Here is a 6,843-nt window from a genome sequence, read left to right as displayed (position 1 = left end):
AGATTGGTCATAGCTTTTCTTCCAAGGAGCAAACGTCTTTTAATTCCTTGGATGTAGTCACCATCTGCAGTGATTTTGGAGCCCAAGAAAATAAAGTCTGTCACTGTTTCCATTGTTTCCTCATCTATTTGCCATGAAGTGATGGTACTGGATGCCATGAACTTCGTTTTTTGAATGTTGAGTTTAAAGCCAACTTTTTCACTGTCCTCTCTCACTTTCATCAAGAGGCCGTTTAGTTCCTCTTCACTTTCTTCCATAAGGGTGGTATCATCTGCATATCTGAGGTTATTAATATTTCTCCCAGCAATCTTGATTCCAGCTTGAGCTTCATCCAGCCTGGCATTTCACATGATATACTCTACATGTAAGTTAAATAAGCAGGATGACAATATACAGCCTTGATGTACTCCTTTCCCTATTTGGAACCAGTCCATTGTCCCATGTCTGGTTCTAACTGTTGCTTCTTGACCTGCAGACAGGTTTCTCAGGAGGCAGGTAATGTGGTCTGGTTTTCCCATCTCTTTCAGAATTTTCCAGTTTATTGTGATCCACACAGTCAAAGGCTTTAGCATAGTCAACGAAGCAGAAGTAGATGTTTTTTCTGGAAATCCCTTGCTGTTTCCAACATCCAACATACAAAAGATGTTGGCAATTTGATCTCTGGTTCCTCTGCCTTTTCTAAATTCAGATTGTACATCTGGTAGTTCTCCGTTCACATACTGCTGAAGCCTAGCTTGAGGGATTTTGAGCATTACCTTGCTAGCATGTGAAATGAGTACATTTGTACAGGGTAGTTTGAACATTCTTTGGCATTGCCCTTCTTTGAGATCGAAATGAAAACTGACCTTTTCCAGTCCTATGGCTGTTGCTGAGTTTTCCAAATTTGCTGGCATATTGAGTGCAATACTTTAACAGCATCATATTTTAGGATTTTATTTATTTTCTAAATAGTCTTTAAATTTTTTTTTATTTATTTATGACTGCACTGGGTCTTCATTGCTTTCTCTAGTTGTGGTGAGCGGGGGCTTCTCATTGTGGTGGCTTCTCTTGTTGCAGAGCACAAGCTGTAGGTGTGCAGGCTCAGTAGTTGCCCTGCGGCATGTGGGGTCTTCCTGGACCAGGGATTGAACCCGTGTTCCCTGCCTTTGCAGGCAGATTCTTAACCACTGGATTACCAGGGAAGTCCCCATCTTTTAGGATTTGAAATAGCCCAGCTGGAATTCCATCACCTCCACTAGGTTTATTCATACTGATGTTTCCTAAGGCCCACTTGACTTCATACTCTAGGATGTCTGGCTCTAGGTGACTGATCACACCATCATGGTTATCCAGGTCATTAAGATCTTTTTTGTATAGTTCTTCTGTGTATTCTTGCTACCTCTTCTCAATATCTTCTGCTTCTGTTAGGTCCATACCGTTTCTGTCCTTTATTGTGCCCATCTTTGCAGGAAATGTTCCCTTGGTATCTCTAATTTTCTTGAAGAGATTTCTAGTCCCTCCCTACACACACATACACACACATACAGCCTTCCTGTTCTATTGTTTTCCTCTATTTCTTTGCATTGTTCACTTAGGAAGGCTTTCTTATCTCTCTTTTCTGTTCTTTGGAACTCTGCAATCCAGATGGGTGTATCTTTCCTTTTCTCCTTTGCCTTTCGCTTCTCTTCTTTTCTCAGCCATTTGTAAGGCCTCCTCAGACAACCATTTTGCCTTTTTGCATATCTTTTTCTTGGGAATGGTTTTGATCACTGCCTCCTATACAGTGTTACGAATCTCCGTCCATAGTTCTTCAGGCACTCTATCAGATCTAATCCCGTGAGTCTATTTGTCACTTCCACTGTATAATCATAAGGGATTTGATTTAGGTCATATCTTAACAGCCTAGTGGTTTTCCCTACTTTCTTCAACATAAGCCTGAATTTTGCAATAAGAAGTTCATGGTCTGAGCTACAGTCACCTCCCAGTCTTGTTTTTGCTGACTGTATAGAGCTTCTCTATCTTCAGCTGCAAAGAATATAATCAGTGTGATTTCGGTATTGACCATCTGATGGTGTCCATGTGTAGAACTGTCTCTTGTGTTGTTGGAAGAGGTTGTTTGCTCTGACCAGTGTATTCACTTGGCAAAACTCTGTTAGTCTTTGCCCTGCTTCATTTTGTACTCCAAGGCCAAACTTGCTTGTTACTCCAGGTATCTCTTGATTTCCTACTTTTGCATTTCAATCCCCTATGATGAAAAGGACATCTTTTTTGGTGTTAGTTCTAGAAGGTCTTGTAGGTCTTCATAGAAGCATTTGACTTCAGCTTTGGCATTAGTGGTTGGGACATAGACTTGGGTTACTGTAATGCTTGTAATGCGAGGGACATGGGTTCGATCCCTGTGTTGGGAAGATCCCCTGGAGAAAGGAAAGGCTACCTACTCCAGTATTCTGGCCTAGAGAATTCCATGGACTGTACAGTCCATGGGGTCACAAAGAGTCTGGTACGACTGAGCAACTTTCACTTTTACTGTAATGTTGAATGATTTGCCGTGGAAGCAAATAGAGATTATTCTTTGTTTTTGTGGCTACACCCAAGTACTCCATTTGGGACTCTTGTTGACTATGAGGGTTACTCCATTTCTTCTAAGGGATTCTTGCCCACAGTAGTAGTAATGGTCATCTGAATTAAATTCACCCATTCCTGTCCATTTTAGTTCACTGATTCCTAAAATGTCGGTGTTCATGCTTACCATCTCCTGCTTGATATTACACTACCTAAATGTTAAACAGGCCGAAAGGAGCCCCTATTGGTCCCCAACACCAAAGGCCGAAAAGTTCACTTTGTTTATTCCAGTTTAAATTATATAAGGGGCTGGAAAATTACACTGAGACACTTGACCAACAGCTACTTGAGCAACAGGCCAGTTAATCAAGATTGACGAAAGGGCATGAGTTCCGTGGTTCAACTCTATTTTGGAGATCCCAGAGTCTTTTATATAAAAATAGATAAAATAGACTGGGAAACAAAGACTTTATGATTCCTCTTGTAAGATAAAAAACTTGATTGAGTCCTATCCTAGTGAGAACTAAAGTTAAGGATATAAATGTTGATAGGATTGAGATAAAGTTTATATCAATTTGTCCATGGGGTTTATATAAGATGATTACAACTCTTTTTAAAAATCTTTTTTATGCAAGTATAATTAAATTACAATGTTGTGTTAATTATTGTCGTACAGCAAAGTGACTCAGATATATATGTGTGTACATATCTGGCATATTGAATGGAGTACTTTAACAGCATCATCTTCTAGACTTTTTAAATGATGGCTATTCTGACCAGTGTGAAATGGTACCTCACTGTAATTTTTGATTTGCATTTCTCTAATAATTAATGATACTGAGCATTTTTTTCATATGCCTATTGACCATCCATACATCTTTTGAGAAATGTCTATTTAGGTCTTCTGCCCATTTTTTGATAGGATTGCTTTATTTTTGTTGTTATTTCATTGTATGAGCTGTTTGTATATTTTGGAAATTAAGCCCTTGTCAGCTGCATCATTTGAAATATTTTCTCCAAGTCTGTAGCTTATCTTATTGTTTACGGCTTCCTTTGCTATACAAAAGCTTTTAAGTTTATGTCCCATTTGTTTATTTCCATTTTTATTTCTTTTGCCTTGCAAGACCCAAGAAAATGTTGCTACGATTTTTATCAGAGAAAGTTTTGCTTATGTTCTCTTCTATGAGTTTTATGATCTCATGTCATGTTTAAGTGTGTTAGCCATTTTGAGTTTATTTTTGTGTATGATGTGAGGGTATCTTCTAGCTTCATTGATTTACATGTGGCTGTCCAACTTTCCCAGCACCACTTATTGAAGAGACTATCTTTTCTCCATTGTATATTTTGCCTCCTTTGTTAAAAATTGACTGTGGGTGTGTGGGTTTATTTCTGGGCTCTCTATTCTATTCCACCGAAACATATGTCTGTTTTTATGCCAATACCATACTGTTTTGATTACTGTAGCTTTTTGGTATTGTCTGAAGTCTGGAAGGATGTGCCTCTTGCTTTGTTCTTTTTCCTCAGGATTGCTCTGGCAATTCTGGGTCCTTTATAAATTCCATATGTTTTAGGATTATTTGTTCCAGTTCTGTGAAAAATATCCCAGACTATTATTCATTTTAATGCCTCCTTTTGGATGTATTAGCACATTTATCCAACACAACAACTAGGACTTAGTTCTAAAGTGTAGTCCAAATAAAAGACAAAAGCCACAGTGGCTTTTATGGCCTAGACTTGTTATTGACTTACCACCTCTTCTGCCATATTCTAATGGCCACACAACCCATAGAATGCAGAAGGGGACCACAGAAGGGTGTGAATATCCAGAGGTGCAGATCACTGAAGGCCTCCTTCAAAGCTGGCTACCACAAATTATGAAAATAGTTGTTACTCTGAATCTCCTGAAAGGGACTGTGGACTCCTAAAGGTCCACAGACCATACTGTGCAATCCTCTGACCTTGATAATATAAGCTCTCATCTGTCTACATGATTTATGCTGTTTTGAAGATGATTTTCAAATCTATCTCTTTTGCAATTTCACTCGAGTTTGTCAGAAGTCACTTTAAAAAGGAGTAAGCGAGAAAGGTCCAGAGACTCAGTCTACCCAGTATTTTACCTCTGATGATGCCAGAGTGAGGGGCCTGGAAGAGCAGAGAAGTTGTTCTTTAGGACAGACCTCATAAAGTGTCACGTGGTCATTCATAGCCTCATGTCACATAGCCTCATATCAGGCTTTTATATCTATGGGTTCATCTTAAATTTTGTTTAAATTATATTTGTTTATTGGTACACCATGGCATGTGGGAGTTTCCTGCTCAGGGATCGAACCCATGTCCCTGCAGTGGAAGTGCTGTCTTAACCACTGGACCCCCAGGGAAGTCCCTACATTTTTAAATACTTTCTTTGTTTTAGATTTTTTTTTTTTCCTTTTGATGTGTATCATTTTTAGTCTTTATTGAATTTGGTACAATATTGCTTCTGTTTTATGTTTTGGTTTTTTGGCCATGAGGCATGTGGCATCTTAGGTCCCCGACAAAGGATCAAACCCTCACCCCTGCATTTGAAGGCAAAGTCATAACCACTGGACCACTTGAAAAGTCCCCTAAATTTCATTTTTTTTTTTGACTGAAGTATAGTTGATTTATAATTGTCTCAATGTCTGCTGTATGGCAAAGTGACTCAGTTACATGCATATAGACATTCTTTTTTCAAAATTCTTTTCCATTATGGTTTATCATAGGATACTGAATATAGTTCCCTATGTTATACAGTAGGACCTTGTTGTTTATCCATCCTAGATAAATATTTTCAATCTGAACCACCTTCTTGGCTAATGCATTCCACAGATTACCTGTTACCAAGTAGTAACTTCTTCCATTTGTCCAAATCAGTCTCAGCTAAGTATCCCTGAGATAGGTTTGATCCTCTCATGCTAAAACTTGTCCAATATACACTCACAACATGTCCAAAATACAACAGTTGTATATACCACATACAACTCACCCAAACACTTCATGACTTTTGAGACACCCATCTTTGTTCTCTTTCAGAAGAACCAGTTTCTTAGTGTATAATACAGTTGTACCATGTCCCCTTGGTCACATCAGCCCCCTCCTCTGAATGGCTATACTCCTATGCTGTGTCCTTAAGACCTTGGCTGGCAGAGTTTCAGCACAGAGAGTCAACGTTCAGCTACACTGAATTTTGTCCTAGGACAGGAACATGGTATCTCATTTCCCAAAGTCTGTCACAACAGTGCTTAAAGTCCACTTTGGACAATTATCTATCCACCTGCCTTCTTGTAGCAGGACACTCCCTCCCCTGGCCTTTACCTGTCTATTCCATGACGTTCTGGTGGGCTTGCCAATCACACTGCCATCCCTTTAACCAAAGCAATGAATCCAAGAATGATAAACATCCAAGGCAGGCCCACCAGGATCTGGAATCATTTTCAGGGAAGCCACAGGAAGCCCCATTTGCCTGGTTTAGTGTCAGAGAACTGCAAGAATGAGGCTGGAACTGCCTGCAATCATGGTTCCTGTTACCACATTCAGAGGTGAAAATGTAGCCAAATACCACCAACAGAGCCAAAACGAAGACAAATACAGAGAAAGATTGAGCCTTTGGATTCACTCCTGCCGGAGGCTAGTTGCAGCTCCTTTCTTCCCAGTGCAGTGACTCAATACCGGCCAGTAGGTTAGTTTTCCACCACTTATCAATGAAAGGAGCGATCAGACAATTGACTCTTTGGGCCAAATATTGTCATAAGAAATTTGTTTCCTGAAGGAGCACATGTGGAGAGAGAATAACAGATGTGGTGAAGGTCTAGAAAGAAGACTGAGAAGCTGCCAGCTGTAAAACGCAGGCAAACCAAGGAGCTGTCTTTCATGGAAGCAGACAGTTGAGTGGTGGGGAAATACACTCCCAAATTTGGTGGGATGAAAATCAAAGCAATTTTTTGGGATGGCAATATTTCTTTAACATTTGAAATGTTCCTGCTCTTTGAGCCAACAATTTGAAATCAATGCTGCATTGTTTGTTGTGGTAAAAAGCTGGCAACAGCCTCAAACTGTTGCATCATTAATAGGGGACTGGTTAAGTAAATTATGGAAACATGTTCAAGTTCTATTGTTAATAGGGAAAAAAGCATCTAAGACTGTGTTAAACATTTGCTTAGAGATGTGTTTTGTATGTGCATGTTCATACTAAGTCACTTCAGTCATGTCTGACTCTTTGTGCTACCATGGACTGTAGCCCATCAGGCTCTTCTGTCCGTGGGATTCTCTAGGCAAGAATACTGG

The sequence above is a fragment of the Cervus canadensis genome, chromosome 8 (genome assembly GCF_019320065.1).
Source record: "Cervus canadensis isolate Bull #8, Minnesota chromosome 8, ASM1932006v1, whole genome shotgun sequence".
Classification (NCBI taxonomy): domain Eukaryota; kingdom Metazoa; phylum Chordata; class Mammalia; order Artiodactyla; family Cervidae; genus Cervus; species Cervus canadensis.
This window is presented reverse-complemented; position numbering follows the sequence as displayed.